Source organism: Bacillus rossius, assembly GCF_032445375.1.
Source record: "Bacillus rossius redtenbacheri isolate Brsri chromosome 9 unlocalized genomic scaffold, Brsri_v3 Brsri_v3_scf9_2, whole genome shotgun sequence".
In the NCBI taxonomy this organism is placed as follows: Eukaryota; Metazoa; Arthropoda; class Insecta; order Phasmatodea; family Bacillidae; genus Bacillus; species Bacillus rossius.
This window is the reverse complement of record NW_026962013.1, coordinates 37,081,679-37,102,322: the sequence shown is the minus strand read 5'-3', so window position 1 is coordinate 37,102,322 and position 20,644 is coordinate 37,081,679. Positions and strand designations below refer to the sequence as shown.

Sequence of the window (20,644 nt, the reverse complement as noted above, 5' to 3'; positions counted from 1 at the left end):
ATGGCATATATATATATATATATATATATATATATATATATATATATATATAATGTTAAAAACAGGATGATATTGGATCGACATTTACTCTGACTGAACTGCAATCTAAGCATGAGACGGACTATAGATAGAGACCCGGAAAATTCGCGGGTTCAATGACCTCCAGGATAGACTCCAATATCCTCTACACACTCGGGAAAATGCCAACTGTTCATTGGCTGTTGACTTGTGAGTCGTCTCGACTGGGTGGCCTGTGATTCGACACTTCTATGAGTGAGGGTCTCTTATTGGCCCTCAGTCCTCCAGATTAACAGTGAACCAATGACAGAAGCAGCACTAAGGTATAATTATATGAATTTTAGCATAACACGAAATGAACCCGCGAATTTCCCGGGTCTCTAACTATAGATGAGAGACAGATGAGATATCTCCACACCAACAACAACCATTACAAAACTTAGAAGAAAAAAAATTGCACTCCCCTTCGTGGAAATGTTTGTCATCTCATAGAATTACGAGCGCGGGAAGGTGACCGCAGAGAATCCATTAGCACTTGAGAGCTAACCACCACGTTCATTACGTCACTGCACGCTCATCGTGACGTCACACAAACACGACCCAGGCCGGCTGTGTTTTGTTTACTTTCGACAGGTGTGTTGATCTCCGGGCTCTCCGGGAGCGGCGGGTTGTGTGAGCGTGACGCAACCTCGGATGATGTTCGATTGCTTGGCGGATGGTAGGGGGAGGGAGCGATGCGGAGGGGGAGTGGGGGTGTTTAAGGAAAAGAGGGGGGGGGAAGGACCCGCGTCCCGCGCCGACGCCGCCGCCACGGCTTCAGTCGGCGCTCGACGGTCGCGGTGACAGGTTGTGCCGTCCTCCCTGCTTGCTCCCAGGAGTCGAAGCGAGTCCTCGCGTGGTTCCAGCCGCAGCCGTCGGGCTTCGCGAGTGTCGCGCGCTTCGGGTGACTTCCACTCCCGCGTCGTCTCCGACGGCCGCATCGGACGCCTGCCACCAGTGAGTACACTAGTTCCTTACGAACATTGAGTATCATTTGCGCCTTGTGTGCAAACAAGCGGAAGTATTTTTTTTTGCACAGAAAAAAAAATCTTAAAAAAATGTAATACTAATTGACCAACGCAAGTTTGATTGCCTAATAATAAATAATCTCCATATATATAATTTTTTTAATACCTCAAGGACGAAATTTTTAACTTTTTCTTCTAAGGTCAGGAGCGTACGCCAAATTTGATTTGGTGGTTGGGGGGATATAACCACTTTCCCAGCTGTTTGCTTTCAAATTCTTTTCATTTGTTGGTGGGAATGATACTCCCCCCCCCCCCCCCCAATTTTTTTACCCTGTGGAGCGTCTGTCTATGGTTACCCTTTGTACGTACCTATACCAGTGTCACAGAAATACATAAAACTGTCAAAATGTGTGTATTCAAACCCAACTGGCTGCTGTTTGATCTATACACACACACACACACACCCTGCTAGGTTTTAAATTTTCGCCAACGAAGTAGCGTAATAACACTCGCGCTTGGAGTGAAGCAGAGTGACATGCATCAGCTACTCTGTCGCGAGCGTGTGCACATTGCAGAACAGTGCACGGGCCCTGGGCTCAGCGAGAAGCCTGCTGGTGGTTCTTCTTCGAGCTCCGTCGAACATCGCGGTCTGGCGGCTAGCTCTCAGCTGCGTATCTTGTTGTTATTATTTCCAGTCAGAGGCCTAATACAAATTTTCTTGAATCCGAATCTCGAATTCAAATTCAAAAAAGTACCTGAAATATACTCCTTTAATCTGAATCTAGGTCTCAAAGGGGGAAAATAAAATAATGTCCAAAAAATGTTTACTATGTATGGTGTTGAAACATTAAACCATATAATTTTTTTTTAACTAAGTTTCCAGAATCAATATCTACTATTGCAATTTTATTTACATAATTCCATGTTAAATTATAATTTATATTGGTAAATGATAACAAGAATATTAAATTAAGGACAAATTTGAACTAGTTGATTTTTTTAAATATTTTATTTCATTTAATATTTTTATTCTAATCTTTTTCCTTGACTATTTAATCCTTCGGGTACTAAGGGTTTGCTGGTATTTGAGAATTTGATTGGCCCATGCCTAATTATTTTTTTAATGTTCCGTCGCCGCTAAGCAGTCACGACGAGGCGGTTGCTACGAGCGCCGTGGCACCGCAGTGTTCGGCCGGCGATGTGGTCTGGAAGATCGCGTGTTCCATTACTGCCGTAAGGAATATGCGAAGCCTCGTTCCTCCTCCTGAGAACGACTCGAACATCTTGCATGTTTCACGTTCCAGGGGTTACGTGTTCAAACACAACTGGCTGGGGCGGAAGATGGCTTCTCCCTGATTGGTTCCCGCCTCTCTGAGTCAGCGAAACTACGCATAAATCAGAATAAAACAGATTAATTGTGAACAAATGACAACTTTCTTAAAATATAAGTAATGACAAATTTCTTTATTTATATACCCTTGCAATTTAATTTTTATGTATAGTAGAACACACTAAATACATACAATTTATGCAATGCGTTATTTATATATTCAATTGTAAAATTTCTCCTACATCCATTCAGACTTGAAAACAGTGTGAACCTAGGGTATAACTGAGAATATTTATTATGCTCAATTTGTTATTTTAAAATTTATAAATTATAATAAAGCCAGCAGTCGCTTGTTCTTATGACGATAACCACAAATCTGAACACAACACAAGTTGCTGCCATCAAGGTTATGTAAAGTTACATCCCACGGGCCTAAACATAAAATACCAGATTACTTAAAATATACCTACTACATCAATACATGCTATCTAAAGCTTAGAAACTATCGCAAAACGAGGAGCTATTGCTGATATTATTTATTACGGGTGGAGATAACTAAAAGCTTTGTTTAAAATATCTGAGTAGAGACCGGGAAAATCCACGTTACATTTCGCAATAGGCTGAAATACAAACATTTATACTTTAAGCTGCTTTCGCTAATGGCTCACTGTTCACCGGTACGACTATGGGGTGATGATAGACCGTTAACTATATGAGTACCGTATCAAATTACAGGCAAACCAGCTGAAACGACTCACAAGTCATCAGCCAATTAACTGGCGGTATTTGGCCCAAAAATACAAAGAACTGTGAAGGTAATCGAAACTGCGAATTCTTCCAGTACCTATTTATGAGTAATTCACTATAACTAACACTTGTATGAGTCATGTAGCCCATTTGAATATGTGGTACGGGGCAAGTGCTCCATTTACTCCCTCTAACCGCGTCCGCCCCTCTGGGTAGCAAATACTCCAGAGACTAATACCGGACAGCTCCAGAGTTTTTGTGTGAAAACTGGCGTTGTTTTCAAGTCATTCGGATAGATAGTTGACAATATGCTCAGCACGAACCTACTTCTTGTTCTTCCTACTTCTTACCTCCGTGGTATGAACAATTTGGCTGTTTAATACACGTGGTACCAACATTGTGACAACGAAAACAACTTTCTTTTCTGTTAGAAAAAGGTTTTTTTTTAAACAGTTGTACAGATTTTTGGGGGAAAATAAACTTCCATTGCTTAAAATTCCTTAAATAGGAGTTTACCATGTTTTACACCTGATAATATAATATACGATATAATACACAACTCATCTATAAAATACTACTTGCCACCTGGTTATTTTTCACTCTCTACTCTTTGTTGTTAGTATAGGGCTGTCCGGTATAAGTCTCTAGCTGGCAGTGCGACAAAGGAGCATGGATTCGAGCGCTTGTATAGTCTTGTGTCGCGTAACCTGCCTCGAATTTGATCATTGTCAAAAGCTGTACGAATGTTCTAAGCTTTGTTTTGCTACAGTTTTTATGTCGAAAGTGTAGGCAGAAAATGTGAATGTCACGGTTCTTGGGAAAAAATCACACGATGCTATGCAAGTGACGGGTGTACCACTGCTACTATTTTTGTGGGCTTTCAAATTTGAGCCACAGACTGTATTCCGGTTTCGCACTGTGTCCGCCCGCATTCTCCTGGTCGGGCCGGTACCTATGAATGACGCGGGTTGTTACGTACGTTGAAAAAAAGTAGAGGGAGGTGTTACAAGGCAGCCAAAACAGATCAGGAGTAGAGATGGTGTAAGGAAATGTACAATCAGGAAAAAAATTTGTGACTTTAAAAGTTTTTTTATACCTTCATACTACATTTTATAATTATTTTGGCCCAGGACATTTTAAACTAACATTTATGTTATTTTTTTTTTAAAATACCATGTATCTTCGTTACGCCCTTGCGGAATAACGCATAAATGGAACCACGATTGTAACGCAGATTCATTGGGTAGCGAATTCGACGTGAAGAACATATACGATTGCTTTACGTTGATAATGTGGTTGTCATTAATAATTCTATTCTCACATGGCTTACCCCCATTTAAATCTGAGGGGAAAAAAACAATTTTTAACGTGCTGGTGACACTTCAATACAAAGTAAAAATCCACGATAGATGGTTCGAGATTATCTGAATGTAGACATTTATGTTTGGAGAACTGTGGACGTATAATGTTTTAGCAGATTTAGCCAGCTGTTAAGATTGATTAGCAAGAGAGAGAAAACTTGTAAGCTGCTCAGTTGCGCCAAGTTGTCGAAACATTCTGACTCTTTAAATGCTGATTTTCAAAGTTAATACATTCCTCAGTCAATATCTAAGGTAATTACTACGTATTCTATGTCACGTAACTTATCTCAAATTTGACAGTTCCCAAAAGTACCTAAATTGCTAAGGAATATAATTTCGTTTACTAACACTGACAACCATATAAAGGTCTGTACGAACACTGTTGATAGAACAACGGTAGTATAAGAATACGTATAGACCATTGAGAACTTTGAAATTTGAGACAAGGAACATAATACCGGTTTTAACAGTTTTTCTTCGTAGATTCGTGGTTTCTCGCAGGATGAAATATATTTTATTTTTGAGCCCAGAGTTATTTACTTTTTTATTCGCAGATACCTTGTATAGCTTTCGTACTCATCACTTACAAATGATTTATTTGTTCACGGAAATCATAGTGTTCCTGTGATAATGATATTCAGTGTTGATTACTTTCGGAGGGTACGTTGTTTCTGAGTAAAATATAAAATCTCATCTGGAACTAAAAACGACGATGTGCTTGCCACTCTTGTTTTCGCGGAAGAACGTTTGCACGCTGCTAATGTTCTCTGACCGTAAATTTTGTTTTTAACACAAGTGCTGATATGCTGCAAAAAATAGGGAAACAGTAGCACGAAGCTATATTAAAACATTATTTATTTCTCTTCTCCTGGCCAGCCACGGGTTATAAATCCTCACCTTCTTGCTTCTCGCTCGTGCAACATGTTTAATTGCCTTTGCCGAAGGCTTTACCGGAGATTTACTGTTCTTTTAAACCAAAGTGCTGCATCGTTCACACAGGCGATGAGACTAAATAAGAATTGCCTTAATTTTTTTTTTTAATGTTTCAGCGTTGGTAGGCGCAATGGAACAGTCACCGTTTCAAGCAATAAATTAAACAGAGATCGGCCTAAACAAAAAAATAACGAAATGTTCTTGAGAGGAAGTCATATTATTTTACAATTGAATGCTTTTTATTAGGACTTTTGTAATTATGCATGATTATTTTACAATTGGATGCTGTTTCAGGATTTTTGTAATTTTGCATGATTTGGTTTGGAAAATCAGAGCATTATCTTCCAGAATGAAAAGTATGTTTTTTACTAACGTGATATGTGTAGGGAAAATGTTCGATATCCTTATTTCCTCTTCCATTAATCGTTACATCATTTATGTGATGTGCGGGCTGTATGTTGAAGAGGAGAGAAGCGAGAGACTGTGTGTCCCGATTGGATAGTGCTCTGACGAGTAAATCTTTACTAGGTTATGCACAAGTATTCTTTGTTTGTTGTTAGAGTCTTCGGTGTCTGTGAGCGCCAGAGCATGGCGCGCGTTTGGCCAGTCAATAGTAGATTCAAATCTAACATCTGTCATGACGCTTAGTTTCTGAGGCAAACAGAAACAGTTTGTAGCCCACATTGATTTCAACTATCAGCCCTTTCATACAGTCCTTAGAAACTGAAACCATTACCCTGCCCGTGACGTTATCAAGGTAGCCTTTCTGAACTTGGTCAAAAAGAATAACAGCAACTCAGTCAACGTTGAAATTTTGATATGTTAATGTCTGGCATGCCTCTGAACGGACGAATCAAAGATGGACAGTTAGATGATTTTAAACTCACCATTTTACACAGAAATATTCTAGTTGATGCGAGGTTCAGCTTTAAGCGACCATTTTTCGTTTCCAGGAGCATGACTTGACAGTCAAGGCCGCCGACTACTGTCTTGGAAAAAGACCTTCTAACTCACCTTCAGTGGGATAAAAGACAAAGCCACGCAGAGAATAACTTTAGATACGACTTTCAGCGATGAACAACACTGCTTTTCTGTCGGATACGACATATACTCTGACAGATACTCTGCTCTCTCTAAGTTCTTTAGATTTTGTATCTATCTTATGCGAATTTGTTTGTTTAGACCATGATTGATCGAGAAGGGACGTTTTAAATATTCTTTTGAAAATTATTTTATAGACTATATATTGCTAATTTTTATTCATTGACGTTCTATCGTCTGATTTTGATAAATACAAATTATTTGTTTATCTTGTTTTTTTTTCAAACTAAAATAAGCTATTCGGAAGAACCGTATTGAGAAACCTTTCAATCATTTATTTGTCTATATTGGAGACGGAACATGGAGAAGCTAATGATTTCATCAGTGCAGAAGTTTGTGTATTCAAAACGGAGGCTTTTCAAATTTGACAAGTTTATCTGCATGGTGTATTATTAGGTTGTAACTCCAACCGGGCAAGGCATAGATGTATGTTTTGTTTTCAACTGTAAAACTACTTTAATTTTAGCTTGTAAACTCCCCAAAAAGCAAATGTGTACAACAGAAAGCATTCTAGGCTGCCAATGCAATAGAATTATGCTTTGTGATGTGACTTAATGTGACTTGTACTGTTTTTGTCTCTAGGGATAGAAAATAATGACATTCTATTAAAACTCTATTTTATGCCGTACAAACGGATTACTGATGACTTTTACTGTCAAGACCACAATAGCAGTCTCTTTCCGTTAGCACATCGTCGACTTTATACAATTTCCGCCATTTTGGGACTCACGTTCTTCTTTTCTCCCACCAGCATTTATTTAATATGAAAAAAAAAATATTATTTGCTATGACCAGACAAGAAACGTGTGGAGGAAGTTTTGGTCACCGTTCAAGATACTGCACGGATACAATGTAAAGATTTTTTTTGTAAATTTAATAGAAATGTTCACTTAAAATTACAGATATGTGTAAATTTGCACGTTTACACGAAAACAACTCTATCACTATAAAGTAATGTTCTTAGTAATACTGAGTTAGAATTATTACCTGGGAATCTATGCTTTGTGCTGTGCCAATACCTCCGATGATTAAGGTTATTTGTAAACCGTTCCCTGAATAGCTACCCAGTATTAACTACACACATTAATAAGTATAAAAAAAGTTCATTTATTGAATATTCGATTATATTTCCCTTGTTAAAAAATATTATTTGAATGAAACATTATTTAAAATATAATATTATGCGCAAATTTCGTAAGAAATACTCAGTGTTATCTAGAAAAAAAAAAACGTACTACAAAATAATCATAGCCATGTGTTGAACAATGTTACAATATCTTTCTTGTAGTTTGAAAAACTGTTGGCAGTTGGTTTACGAAGGAATATTTTGTAGAAGTACAGGCAATTTTTGCCGTGTGTAGAAGCGGGCGTGCTGTCAGGCCACGGGCTTTGGGAACAGCCAGTCCGCGGCACGGTCCTGTTGCTGTTGCTGTAGCTGTTGCTGTTGCTGTCTTGCTTCGGGCGGCCCCCGAGGTGTGCATGTGTTCCTTATCCCCGCCGAGGTCGGGAAGGGGCCACAGCTGTGCGGCCCGCGGCCCGCAGAGTGAAATTTTTTTTTCTCGGGATTTAATCTCCTTGGGGGAAGGGGGAGGGGTGTCCATGGTGGCATGCAATAATAAACAATAGCAACTATTTTTTTTTCAAACAAAAATTCGTGCAGCTCAGTTATAAATTTTATTTAACTACAGCTCCCTTCGTAATTAGTTTCTTTCAAAATGTTGCAATACCAGTCATCAACCTGTTAAAAAATTTTTCATAAATTTGTTATTTATAGATATTTTTTTCACTTCGAAAGAGTGAGCAGTGAGCAGTTGCCTCCTTCCCCTTGGATACACCATTGGTTTCATGGAAGGAGCGATTGGGTGGGGGAAGAGTCCATAGTGCATACTCTCCTAGAACTAGAAAAAAAACTGGAGAGATGTATTGGCTTGGCTTGTCTTTCTTTGTCCGTTCTTCAGGATTTTTTTTTCCAATGACGTACAGTGCAAACTGTTCATGGCGTATGTCCAAAATAATGATTTAAATTAGTGAAAAAGAGCTTAACACAAAGTAGTTATTTCCAGCCTCGGTAGTACAGCAACCGCATTGAAACTGGCCCCCCCAATCAGGTGCGAAATAAAAAATCTTTCACCAAACGTGACGCCTGAATGCTGGTTTGGACCTCCAGCCACCGAGGAGATGACCATAGCGTTACTGGAGCGGACTATACGAGATGAGTCTGCGGTGGAGAACACTGCCTTCCGCAGCACATAGGCGACAGAGACGACACAAGGGCCAGTCCTAGACCCGAATCCACAGATTAAAAATTCATGGTTTGTTCAGAAATTGACACCCACCGATCCACACACGACCGAAAAAAAAATTGCAGTTTCAGGGACCTCTAGGATAGACTCCACAGTCCTCTACATACTTTGGGAAACAGTCCCTGTTCATTGTCTGCTGAATCGAGAGTTGTTTGGACTTAATTGCCCGTTATTCGACACTTCTGCTGGCCCAGGATACCCAATTGAGACGTCTAAGTCAGTAAGTAGCCAATGATAAGGGTTTTTTTTTGCGCAATCATGCAGATTACTGTGTCTATCATAGAAAAAGGTAATTTCCACTCCATATTGATCCAATAGTTCGAACTAATTAATTTAAGTCAGTAATAAATAAAGCTATACAACACTAATTTTTTTTAAATGGACTTGAAATAATTATGTAATATTACAAATATTTGAGAATATGTAAATTTACACTCACTATAAAAAGGTGTTCGTAGTGATACTGTGTTCGGATTCTTACCCGGGCACGTTAATAAGTTTACTAAAAAAATTAATTTGAATATTAGATTATCTTTTCCATTTTTTACGAACACTATGCTTGAAGGAAACCAGTTAAAATATAAAATTATGCGCCAATTACCGTCAGAAATACTCTGTATTGTTTTAAAAAAGTATTTTTTTTAGGGAAAAGTAACTACTATAGTGTTGTGCAAAGCTACAATATATTTCTTGTGGTATTTATTACAAACTATTTCTTGGCAATTGGATTCTAAAGAAATGAATTGTATAAGGTAAAAAATTTTGTGAGCGTTAACACGATGGATCTAATTCTAACGGGGAGTCGAATCTCGTCACAATCTACAACCTACTGTGCGCCTAATTACCGAACGAGGAAACCAAATTAAGGTGGGCAGTCTTCAACCAGTGTGAACTGGGCGAGGCGCTTGCTTGTCACGCCCACGGACTTACTTCAAGGGTGTGCGATAACATTCCCCCAAGGTTATGGAGTCTAACAAGCTCGCGTCTCAGAAAAGGTGCTCTGTTTCAAGTCAAAGGAAACCGTTCTTTAACTAATCACGTTCTTGACGCAACGCGCGCTCGTTCACAAATCCTTCCTCTACACGGAATTTTTTTTTTCTTTATAAATTGAACATAAATATTCATGTAAAATTACAAATATTTGTAAAATTTTTACATTTACATTAAAAAAACTCTATCACTACAAAATAGTGTTCGCAGTAATACTAGGTACGGATTATAACCCGGGCATTTATGCTTTGTGTTGTTCCAGTACCACCAATAATTAAAGTTATTTGTAAACCGTTCCCTGAATAGCTTTCCATTATTAACTGCTTTCATTAATAAGCATAATAAAACAAAATAAAGGCAAATTATGAAATATTCGATTAATTTTCCATTTAAAATCTATGCTTGATATAACATACATTTATACACAAAATTATGTACCAATTTTCATAAGAAATACTCAGTATTATATAGAAAAACGTATTTAATTTATGCAAATATAAATATAGCCATGTGTTGTATAAAACTACAATATATTTCTTGTAGTATTACAAACTATTTCTTGGCAACTGGTTTTCAAGGGAATCGTTTTTAAAATTAATTTTTTTTCTGTGTATCGAGCGGGGGGAATATGCTGTGCAACCAGTGCCTCTTCACACTGTCGAAAAAACCTGAATTGCGATTACGGGAAATTGGTGGTCTTCAAAACGTCCGTAAATTTATTAGGACGCTGACAACAGGAAAGTTGTGCAACTAATTTATCACGAGTGTAATGTATTTTCAAAAATTATGTCATTTTCAAAATTTGGTTTAGCTTAAATTGCTGTGTTGCGTAATATAAATAATATATTTTCTTTATTTTTTTTTGTGTGTGAATACTGCCAACTTTGTAAAACGAAATATACCAGTTAAAATTTTTGGCTACTAATAAAAAATATCTTTAAATATTTTCCTTATGTGGTTCTACGAGAACTATACAATTAAAAATTGTATCTAAATGTATAAATTAAAATTTAATTTGATACATAATTGTTGTTGCCCATAGCAGTCAGCTTGAGTAAATATTTTTTTCACTACTTTATACCGTTACGATAGGATAAAATTCAAACATTTAAACTTTTAAGCCGCTTTCACTATTGACTCGCTGTTCATCGGGACGACTCTGGGCCAATAATAAACCTGCAACTTAATGAGTATCAAATTACAGTCCAACCATTTGAGACGACTCGAAAGTCAACAGCCAATAAACTTGAGGTATTTGGCCGAAAATACAGAGAACTGCGTAGTCTATCCCGAAGGTAATCGAAACTGCGAAATTTTTCAGTCCCTAGCAACCACGAAATTGCTCGGTGTCGCCATGAAAGTGCAAGTGGAGCAAACATGGCGCCAAATACTAATGCAGTTACAAACGCACCTTTTTCCTGATCGTTACACTTTTTTTTATGTCGACGCTACATTTCGTTAGGCTCTGGTGACGTCATCACCTCGACTTGCCCCCACCGGTTGGCTGCAAACAAGTTTCACTTCAAAAAAAATCCGTGAGAAAATGTTGTTTGATTGTTGGACACGTCAGGCGACGTTGGCCGGGGAGCGCTGGCGTGGAAGGGGAACCACACATAACTTAGAAACACTCGACTTAGAACAGTCATAACTTAGAAACCTTTAAAAAAATCCACGTAACTTATAACTGTCATAAGTTAGAACGACCATAACTTAGAAACACGTAACTTAGAAACATGTAACGCAGAACCACACAACTTAGAAACGTCGTAACGTAGAAAGTCATAACTTAGAACTATCACAACTAAGACCTCTCATAACTTAGAAACACACAACGCCGAACCACAAAACGTAGAACTATCATAACTTAGAAACACAACTTAGAACAGGCACAACTTAGAAGATTCTATCTTGAGTGCTTCTAAGTTGTGACAGAACCCCGCGTGGAAGCAGTGCGGTCGGGCGCGGGTTGCAGTAGCACGGGCGCCCCGGCACTCGTTACGTCAGGCGGCCGTTTAGCGTCCCGACGCCGGGTCGTTTTCACGCCGCCGCCGACTTGCGCAACCCTGGAGGCGGCGCGGGGGAGGGGCGGGAGGAGTCACACAGTCGCCCCAAGGTCGCCGCGACGCGCGCGTGCTGTTGGCAACGCCGCGCTCTGCGCCTCGCTAACTCGCCAGGTCCTTGTAACGGATTCGCCCCGAGGGGTTGGCTCCCGAGGCGCGCCGCGGTGACCCGGTGACCCCCTCCCCCTTCTCCCCTGCCGTGTGTCTGCGGTGATGAGCCCGTCACGACAGCAGACCTCCTCCCCAATCTGTTTCAACACTGCCAAATTCTTTGAATAATTCTCGCAATGAAGAGTGTACAGTACCTTGGAGGCATAAGACACTATGTCCACTTTCAGGCAAAATGCACTTAACCATAAACTTGATCACCGTTTGACATTCTGTTTAGTGGTATACAACACTAAGATCTACGATCCAAAAATACACATATTTTGGGTAGAAAATAGTTGAGTAAATAAGCGAAGCCCTATTTAAAATTCTTTAAACTGCTGTCAGAAAAAAAATACGGTTTTTATGACATAGTGACTTATGCCTCCAAGACACAGAACAATTTGTTGTAGACGCGGCATTGCTGGAAACCCCTTTAAGGATGGACAACAAAGATGAACGCATAAACTCACGGAGACCAAGTAAATATCAGCTGATGTTTTAAAGGCCTATAGAGAGAACAGAGAATCGTGAGTGAATTCCTTCCACGGAATTCTCTGAGCTCTCAAGTGTTTAAAATTTGACATAAGCTGATCTAGGTGCTGTACTGACAGTAGACGTGTACCAGATATAAACCCAGCCAACCACGACACACAGACAATGCCGCAAAGTTTTAATACGCAGCTGTTCACGAAATCTTTTCGCGGTACGTCCATGGCTCTAGAAAATACGCATGTCCAAGAAATTACTTTTAATATAAGTGGCCCGGCGGGGCGGGAGAAACCAGGAAAACAAAACCAATGAAAACTCGTAACGTCCAATGCGTGTCAGATTCAAACAAAAGTTACACAGGTAACAAAAACTTCCAGGCTCATTTGTGGAGTAAAGACGCTATTGTTTATGGCCGAAAGAAAATGAAGGATTGATTGACGATAGGTATTTTCAGGAACGTGATAAAAGCGCGTTAATTCTTGACTACGTTTTTACTCTACAAAACTGTATATTATAGAGTCGGGAGTCATTTTGTTTATTTGGATGTTGTCAAATTTCACCATCTCTCCGGGCTGCTTCGTGAATTTGAATTGCTTATTGGCTTCAAATACTTCTTCATGGCGGTGTAAATCTACTCTTGATCCGATAGGCAAAGGATATTCCAATATACAAGCATTTTCAGGCACACCATCGAATAAAGTAATTATTATTTTACATTTATACCTAGTCATATACTTACTTTTATTCAAACTGATTCCTTTCTGTAATTTATGTTATTATTTTTTAAATATATATATTTTAATTCTTGCATACTGAATTAAACGTAACGATGTAGGATTAAATTAAAAGAAATATATAATCTGTCCATATTTATTTTAATTTTACATGGAACGAGGACAAATTTTATTTTTTAATTATTCATGTAATTTTATGATACTGATTGCAAGTGCGGTGACGTAATCAGAATAGGATCCTTAAATATGATTTTTAAAAGTTAAATTAAACTTTGCATAGGTGGATATTTAGGTAACTGTGCTAATGAAAGATTATATTTTGAGGTTACGATCAAAACTGTTTGGAAACTAATGCTGTAGGGGTAAAGTAGTTATGAGCTTGTGAACTTCAAATTGAATATCAAGGACATCAGTGGCGTACATTTATACACTCTGCTCCGAGGAAAATGAGAAAAAGCCGACATAAAGTTCTGTAATACGTAAACAAGAGAGCATTAACCAACTTCAATGTCAGAAAAATATTGGTATTTGTAAAAAAAAAAAAAATAATAATAATTCTAAGCCATCGTTTATAACAGTTGAATTTTATCCACAATTTAAAAGAAAATATTTGAAAACGTTCCTAAACATGGGAATTTTATAAATCTATACAATTAAATGGTAAATTTCTCATTCATTTTGCTTACCTGTGTCAAATTTAACTGCACGGAAAATGTACCAAATTTATAAAGTTAATTTTATTTACAACTATATATGTTATAAACATCCATTTCATGTTGAGGAATGTATCCTGAAAATGTAATTGAAGTTTTCTTTGCTAAGTGCACTTAAATGTCCTCAAATTTTGGTCCAGTAAATCTCCTAAATAAACTTTTTATTTCGCATTAAAGCACGTTTTACGTGAATTTTTATATTCTTTTGTTTTGATCTTCGGCAACAAGCAATGTTTTTTTTTGCGTACAGTTAGTGTTGCACAATTATGTACGTGTAGCGATTAAGATACTCTTTGTTCCTGCGTTTCTTTTGTCAATTGTGAAGCAGAGGATCTTCAGTAGCCTAATTTTCGGACAATAATATATGTAATGACTTATAGCGAGCTACGAGGTAAACATAGATTTTTCAAAAGTGTTCCTTAAATATTCTTAATTTTTGTTATTGTTCAAAGGTATGGACCGTATAATCGTGCAGTGCAGGAATAATTAACAGGTAAACGGAACCTACATCAATTAGGCCATCGTATCTTGTCCCCATGTTAACAGCCTTGCTTTATACGCTGCACAAAATTGTGGCGCTTCTTAGTGAGTATTGTAACGGCAGTAACTCATGTGTTAACCCGGAACTCTGGTGAAGCGTTGTGGTTCTCTTTCGGGGAGCAGACAGCTTATTGGCTTATTGCGTGCGACGTGCCGAGAGACATGTGCCTGGCGGGTTGTAAATGTCGCCTGTGCAATTAGTCGCGCCCCTCCGCTAACGTTTTCTCTAATGAGACGGGCCACGGAGCTGTGAACTAGGCAATAATTAATTAACCGGAGTTACAGCTTGTTCTGCGTGCACTTTTGCAGCGCGGCCGGCCTACGCCTGTTGGCTTTAGGTCCTCGCCATTCAGCTCCGCGGGACGAAGCGAGTTGATTGTTTCTCGGAGCAAGAAGCTGTGTTTAATTTGGAGCAATTAAAGTTAACAGACGTTGGCTATTGTCAGTTCGTCTTTCCCTTTCTTCCTCTTTGACGTATTGCAGAGCTCTTTTTTGAAGTTTTGGTGTTCATCATACACCCAACTCTTTTAATATTGTCTATATTCTTGCTGAGTTCGTAAAATTAATTCAGCAGTTATAATAATGTAAGTTTCAACGCATTGTTGTGTGATAGTCCCGAAATCTGTGAAACGCCGAATGCGTGGTACAGTAACTGCATCGAATTTCCTACAAGGTCAAAAGATTTTCCTAGCATTTGTCTTTTTTAAAAAATTATAAGTACTTGGGGAAAAAAATAATTGTTAGTTATGAAAACTTTTGATCTTAGGATACAGTTAAAACAGTAGTCTCAATAGTTGAAAGTAGCTTAACAATAATAATGGGTATTTGACGGTGGTATTCATAACTACCACACAATCTGAAGCACTAGAGTTCACTAACGACAGCGTCGATGGGGAGGGGGAAAGGGGAGGAAAAACCCCGTGGCCCAGATACTTTGTTTGAGTTGGACTTTTTTTCATGGCTTGGATTCATCCTGATAAGACAACATTACAAATATATTGTTAATATAATTCATAAGAAACTTTACAAGTGATGCTTAATGCTGCATGTACAGATCACGTTTACAGTTATGGCAACACTTATATATATAATTGTGTGTTTTTTTTTTTAAGTAGTACATGAAATAATGGGGAGGAGGTCCGACAAAATTGTTGTCCCCGAGTCCTTGGTTTCTCTCGACGCCCTGACGACGGCCGAGCGAGCCGTCCGCGTATTGGCGACGCCAGCGCCGGCTGGCGAGAGGTGACTGGAACATGCACCAGCAGCGAGGCTCGGAGTTGACTCGGAATACTTGCTTGAGGCCCTGTCAAGCTGTCGCACTTTCGCTTACAACACTCTGCTGCACCTTGTGTCGAGAGCAGATGACTTGAGTTTCCACCAACCATATCCACAAAGAACGAGTTCAGAAATATGTAGGATGTTCGCTTGTGTTCGTTTCTGTTTTTAGTTTCATTACCGTACTTTTATAAAGTACCTGCCTATTTTGGAAAATGTTTGTTTTCTAGCACTACAATTAAATATTTAATTTTAATTTTTGCGTGTTGGTCGTTTACTGAAAGCTAATTTTCTGTGGTTTTTTTTTTCCGCAGAGGTTAAAGCATAAACCGTTAACTTCCCAAGATCCAATTTTTTTTTTTTAATCCGGAACTACGAGAGCCGGACGGCGGGCGTGATCGGAGCCAGCAACAGCTAGGGGAGAAAGCCGCGTCTGTCCGGGGAAGGCACGCGCTCTTCGCGACTTCGTGCCCGCGCGTGCAGTGTTTCCGCGTCCCCCCTACCACGCCCTGCCCGGCCGTGCCGTGCGGCTCACGTGCGCCCCGCAGTGAGCGTTGAGCAGGGAGGGTCTTCCTTCCTGGCGCGTGACTGGCCGGTGTTGCGCGGCACGACTCCCGCCCGGTTTACACGAGCACGCACGACCCGCCTCACCGTCAACCTTTTTTTTTTTTTAACTGGAATACAAATATTCTTGTGAAATTACAGATATATTTAACTTTGTAAGTTTACATTTGTGTCACCGCAAAATAGTGTTCGAAGTGATGCTGTGTTCGGATTCTCACCCGGACATATGTGCTTTTGTGTTGTCCCCATTTACCTCCAATGGTTAAAATGGTTGTTTGTAAAATCGTTCCCTTATCAGCTTTCCAGTATTAACTGCGCACATTAATAAGCATAATAAAACAAACAAAAAATCAAATTATTGAATATTCGCTTTTCTTTTCCGTGGTTTAAAAATATCATGGTTATTTATAGACGATAGCACCTATACTAATAATTAGAGTGCTCACTAAGAAGATAAAAATAATTTCACCATTATTTCCAGATGAAACTTTTTATAATAATATTCATTACTGTTATGCTTGCGTTTCATTTACAGACAAGCGTTTGCTTAGCATTAGAGAGCTTTAAGAAATTGTATTTTTTCTCGTTCCTCGCAGCTTGCTGAAGAGTGAAAAATAGAATCTTAATCGAACAAACATAATGATTAGGACCATAAGTTTTTCGCAAAAAAATATTTCTGAACCAGCTGTGTGTTGAAACGTTGTAGCATTGCCCGTGTTTGGCAGTTGCCTGGGTTATTTCAGGTGCATGTGTACTGTCAGCACGCCAATCATAGCCATGCAGTGAGGAAGCAAACGCGTCTTGAATGGCCCGGACGGCCGCCAATTGCAAGGGAACAATCGCTAGCGCAGGCATGCCTAATTGTAAATGACACAGTGCTGGAAATATAATTTGAAGGCTTATGATTATATAATGCTTACTACCTAATATTACTCTATTTACGTTGCAAGAAATTTTCAAGTTATCCGAATTGGCAGTAAAATCAATTTTATTGCAATTTTTACCTAATAGTTAGGGGCAGGCATTATTCGCGAAAAAATCTGAACACTGCAACAAGGCATACCAGCACCTGTGGTTTCTTCCTTGTGATTGGTGGCTGTCTGCGAGAGAATTCGTTGCCTTATGTGAACCGAGCCACTCAGGACGCGTTTACTTCCGCACTGAATCACTGTGATTGGTGTTGTTATAATCGATATGTACCTGGGAGAAACGCACCCAATCACGAAACACAGACGATGCTACAGTGTTTTAACTTTCGTCTAGTCTCGAAATCTTTTCGCGAAATCTGAATGCCCCTACTAATAGTAAATGACACAGTGCTGGAAATCTCATTTGAGGGCTAATGATAATGATAATTCTAACTGCCCAATCTTATCGATTTATTTAATATTGAACGATCAGATTATTTCGCAGAAAATACCTGCCCCTAATAACAATGTACTGTCACTTAGCTGTACCGCGGCTTCGTTCGCACGGGACAGGCATTTTTCGCGAATAAATCTGAACGCCTACTAGACTTCAACAAGGTATGCGCGCACCAGTGGTTTCTTCCTTGTGATTGGCGGCCGTCTGCGAGAGAAGTAGTTGCCTTATTTGGCTGTGCCACTCAGGACGCATTTGGTTCCACAATGAATTACTGTAATTGTTGTTTTAACAATCGTCATGTACCTGAAAGAAACTCACTCAATCACGAACCACAGACACGAACCACATGCTTACAGTGTTTTATCTTTCGGCTAGTCTCGGAATCTTTTCGCGAAATATGCATGGCCCTATGAATTGTGGGTCCATACGGGATCGTCAAGTATACTTGGCGTCCTTCAAGAACGATGTAACTCACTGGAATCACAAAAAAAAAAGCCTAATGTTCTAAATGTTACTTAAGAACCTATTTTATCATCTTGATAAATTTAATTAAAAAATACACGTTTTGCGTGATGCCATTACAAATAAATCGACAGTCAAATACATTTTCTTTTTTAGTCTTTCTATAACTTATTATTAAACAAAAATCACTATGTTGAAAATATTTTCTACGTACATACACGACTTTATTATATGTCTATAGAAAAATGATTACATGTTAAAATATTGGGGTAGTGTACTTTACAACCAAAACAAGTTGCGTTTGAACATCAACGTTTACAATTTCTTTGGTAACTTTCCTTTTGTTGTTGGTTGTTGATGGGCGTGGGGGCGAAATACAAAATTATCAACACACAGAACTTATTCCATACATCATTTGGAAAAAAATTGGCATGGAAATTCCACAAATTGTAAATGCCTTTACAGTCAACAGATTGTTGCGTATGGGTATGTATGAAGGACATAGTTCGCCACAGAATGACTGCACTAACACGCACTTGCCTGCCGCTGCAGCAGTCAGAGACAGCCGAGTGCAGTACCTAGCAACAACATGTGTGGTACATGAGCGAGCGGTCAACAGCGGGGAAGTACACGGAAACATATTCGAACGTATTTAGTAGCTTCGTTTCATGCAATTGTGGTGCGATGCTCAACTGTAAAAAAATACACAGTATGAAATACATCAACGCATTTATCAGTGAATTTTTTTTTATGTGTTTCGAACCATACTTTAAATATTGGGAGCAAGAGAGCCACATTGATATGACATATTTTCCTTTGAATGGCGAAGGGAATATTTTACACTAACCGGACAGCCGTATAAATAAACGACATACTAGTTTGTCACAAAAATTTATCAAATGGATGAAATAAGTTACTAGCACGGATGGTCTTGTATAGAGTTCGAGGAAAGGAAGAAGAAAAAGGACGCAGTGACCCATATTAAATTCTTTGAAAACTTCCATCCTATGATTTCTCGTTAGAATTCTGTCCTTGTAAGTCGCTTGAGTTTTTTCCCCATAAAATTTGTCGACCATGAACTAACGTAATCAGTAGGGGTAGGCATTTTTCGCGAAAATATCTGAAAACTTATTAGACTGTAACAAGGTATATCCGCACCTGTGGTTTCTTCCTTGTGATTGGCGGCCGTCTGCGAGAGAAGTCGTTGCCTTTTTTTGACGCGTTTACTTTCACACTGATTCACTGTGATTGGTGGTATTACAACCGATATGTACCTGGGAGAAACTTACCCAATCACGAAACACAAACGATGCTGTAGTGTTTTAACTTTCATCTAGTCTCGAAATCTTTTCACGAAATCTGCATGCCCCTAGTAATCAGTATATCTGTTCCAACTTCCACCGTGCTAAAAAAAAAAGTTGTAACATGTCAGTGTCAGAAAACACAAGAAGGGACTACAGACGACACGTGACGGCTAGACGTGTTCTCCCCCCAGTACCTCGCGGCCCCACTGTTTTCGCCGGCAGCGACAACCGGCTTCCCACGGCAACAGCGCGGCAGTCGGGAGTCGCGCATGCGCGCCCACGACACGTGTCGGGCAGGTGTGAGACGTCCCACACACTCGTACCCGCAGTCGTGCACCCGGTGTCCACAGAGAAACTCTCTCTCTCTCTCTCTCTCTCTGCGCTTTTACAACAGATCCCTTATGGAAACCAGTAGCCAAGATACAGTTTGTAATACTTAGAGACCGGAAAAATTCGCGGAATCGTTTCGTTATATACTAACATTGTGCTGCTTCTGCCATTAGTTCACTTTTAATCTGGAGGACTGTGGGCCAATTAGAGACGCTCAACCATGGAAGTATCTAATCACAGGCCACCCAGTCGAGACGACTCACAAATAATCATCCAATGAACAGGTGACATTTTTTTGAATGTACAGAGGATTTTGGAGGCTATCATAGAGGTCATAGAACCCACGATTTTTTCCTGTCTCTAGTTAATACTACATCGTAAATTTGTACAACACATAGCAATGGTTATTTTTTGAATACATCAGAATACGTGTTTTGAGATAATTCTGAGTATTTCTTACGAAAATTGGAGCATACTTTTATATTTTAATTGACATTTCATACAAACATTTTAAAAAAAAATCATGGAAAGGTTAATCGAATATTTAACAATTTTACTTTATAGTGTTTAATTATGCTTATTAAGGTGTGCAGTTAATACTGGAAGGCTATTAGGGTAACGATTGATAGATAATTATAACTATTGGAGGAACTGGGACAACACAAAGCATACCTAATTGTCCGGGTAAGAATCCCAACTCAGGGTTACTGTGATCCCCATTTTGGAAATGGTATAGTTGTTTCACGTAAATGTACAAATTTACAGATATCTGTAATTTTACATGAATATTCCTGTTCCATTCACAAAATTTTTATTTACAGTGTGTCGGGTTAGTGTGACATAGACCTAAAGTATAAGCTATGTTAGC

At 39.0% G+C, this 20,644-nt stretch overlaps 1 protein-coding gene across 5 annotated transcripts in view; it reads left to right on the top strand.

Moving 5' to 3' along the window:
• Nucleotides 1–836: 836 nt before the first annotated feature.
• Nucleotides 837–20,644, top strand: part of LOC134543009 (Ig-like and fibronectin type-III domain-containing protein 1) — a 547,890-nt gene continuing 528,082 nt past the window's right edge. For 3 of the 5 annotated variants that reach the window (XM_063387680.1, XM_063387681.1, XM_063387682.1), the window contains exon 1: nucleotides 849–1,014. The gene's annotated coding sequence lies outside the window, so the exon portion shown is untranslated. Of the gene's footprint in view, nucleotides 1,015–20,644 lie in introns of all 5 variants that reach the window. The other 2 variants (XM_063387679.1, XM_063387678.1) reach the window with 1 other exon arrangement.